General features: G+C 57.2%; 1 non-coding gene across 1 annotated transcript in view; it reads right to left on the bottom strand.

Annotated features, from left to right (window-relative positions):
• Positions 1–632, bottom strand: part of LOC126093574 (small subunit ribosomal RNA) — a 1,909-nt gene extending 1,277 nt beyond the window's left edge. The window contains exon 1 of the ribosomal RNA XR_007521708.1: positions 1–632. This exon is cut by the window's left edge and continues 1,277 nt beyond it. This is a non-coding gene — a ribosomal RNA (small subunit ribosomal RNA).
• Between the last annotated feature and the right edge of the window lie 1,868 nt (positions 633–2,500).

The raw sequence follows: 2,500 nt of genomic DNA, 5'->3' as shown, positions 1-2,500 counted from the left end.
GCAACAACTTTAATATACGCTATTGGAGCTGGAATTACCGCGGCTGCTGGCACCAGACTTGCCCTCCAATAGATACTCGTTAAAGGATTTAAAGTGTACTCATTCCGATTACGGGGCCTCGGATGAGTCCCGTATCGTTATTTTTCGTCACTACCTCCCCGTGCCGGGAGTGGGTAATTTGCGCGCCTGCTGCCTTCCTTGGATGTGGTAGCCGTTTCTCAGGCTCCCTCTCCGGAATCGAACCCTGATTCCCCGTTACCCGTTACAACCATGGTAGGCGCAGAACCTACCATCGACAGTTGATAAGGCAGACATTTGAAAGATGCGTCGCCGGTACGAGGACCGTGCGATCAGCCCAAAGTTATTCAGAGTCACCAAGGCAAACGGACCGGACGAGCCGACCGATTGGTTTTGATCTAATAAAAGCGTCCCTTCCATCTCTGGTCGGGACTCTGTTTGCATGTATTAGCTCTAGAATTACCACAGTTATCCAAGTAACGTGGGTACGATCTAAGGAACCATAACTGATTTAATGAGCCATTCGCGGTTTCACCTTAATGCGGCTTGTACTGAGACATGCATGGCTTAATCTTTGAGACAAGCATATGACTACTGGCAGGATCAACCAGGGAGCTGCGTCAACTAGAGCTGAGCAGCCGGCCGCCCGGGAGTGTGTCCCAGGGGCCCGCGCGAACACGCAAGCGTCCGCTCAATTATTCTGCAAACAGGAGGAGGCTGAGCTCCCCTGCACAATACACCTCGAAACCCTCTCAGGTCCCGGCGGCGCGCAGCGCCGTCCTAAGTACTTGGTCGGGTTCGAGAGAGGCGCAATCGCCAGGAGTTAGGCGAGTAGACGCTTTAGGTGCGACCACCCGTGCTCCCAACTGAGCTTGCCGCTGCCGACAGAGGCCCGGGAGCGTGCTGTCGTGGCATTGCCGGCGGGAGACAACACGCGCCACCTACGGTGACCGGCAGCTCCAACGCCAGCGCCACAGAAGGGCAAAGGCCCCACGTGGGTGCCGAAGCGAACTCTCCCAGCACAGCGCACGTGCCAACACGTCTGCACAACTGCGATACAAACCACCAGCGAGAACCGCTGGGGCGACCGAGCAGCAGACGGCGTCGCGGCGCCGAGTGCCGGGCGGCGGCGCATCCTCAACGCACACAGTCCTCAGTCGGACCAGCACACTGCAGATGTCCACCGCGCTTCGCACCGGGCCCGCGAGGACCCACTTTGGCCGCCCGGCGCCGCGCGCAGGGTGCCCCGGCGCGCAGCTGCGCCGCCTGCCGCGTCCGTCGGCCGGCGCGCCTGCCACTGGGCGCCCCCACCAGCCGGCTGTAGCGCGTGCGCCCACGCACCGCGCGGCCAGCACGCCGGGCGGCCCCCCCTCACCGGCCGGGGACGGTCCCACCCAGCCACCGCCGCGTATCGCTTCACACACAGATTTGCCCTTACTGATTTACCTCCAGCAACAACAACCGCACCACAATGGGTTTACCAGTTGTTCATTTGCGTAACGTCACCAGCAAACGTAGACGTCCATCCCAGTTTGCAAATGCAACGATTATTGCATACCTGTCTGTTAGGTGCCACGACACACTACGTCTGCCCACATACACGCAACAAAATGTGCACGACTAGAGAACACGTGGGAGGTGGCCCCCTACGTATGCGATGTCCATTACGACACCGACTGTCAACCAGCATCTGTACCATGTCGCAGATGTGGAACGCGGTGCACCATGCTATCACACTGTGTGAGAAGAGACGACTACGTTTGAATACACGCGCCACTACATCAACAGACGGCTCATGCTGATCGCCATCCAGGGCGTCCGTTACTCCCACACGTCTCTATGGCGTACCACACTGCAATGTAGCTGTTATGGGGAGACGGCACGTGGCTGAGTGCACAACATTTGGACCGTATGGTTCGCTGTTGTTGGGCGCAGTCGTTGTACGGTCACACATGTGCCACAGCGTATCATTCAGTACATACGGACCTATGTGCAGTACAATGTGAGGGTTAAGCTTACGACATCAGCGGACAGTGGACACAGGCCGTACCACGACGTAGACTGAGCGCTTCGACATGCGAATGCCAGTGAACAGCTGCGAAGGGCATTGAACACGCAAGCACCTGAACGACCAGCGTGCGAAGGCAGGGGGGGGGGAGGGGGGGGGCGATGTACATCCTGCAGTCGTCCACATTACAGTGTACAGCGGGAGCATGTAAAAAGTAAGCAACACTTGCGAAGTGTTGAACATGAAACGATACACAAGAGGGTGGGCGGTGCGAGTAGCGAACTATATTCAGAGGGTTGTGGTTAGACAACACTAGATTAATGTAACGTGTCATATGCCAATTACAGAGCAGGTTAAGGCACAACGTGGGTTAGGTTAAGGCACAACGTGGGTTAGGTTAAGGCACAACGTGGGTTAGGTTAAGGCACAACGTGGGTTAGGTTAAGGCACAACGTGGGTTAGGTTAAGGCACAA

Source organism: Schistocerca cancellata, chromosome 7 (genome assembly GCF_023864275.1).
Source record: "Schistocerca cancellata isolate TAMUIC-IGC-003103 chromosome 7, iqSchCanc2.1, whole genome shotgun sequence".
NCBI lineage: Eukaryota > Metazoa > Arthropoda > Insecta > Orthoptera > Acrididae > Schistocerca > Schistocerca cancellata.
The sequence above is the reverse complement of the archived record's forward strand: the minus strand, read 5'-3'. Positions and strand labels throughout refer to the sequence as shown.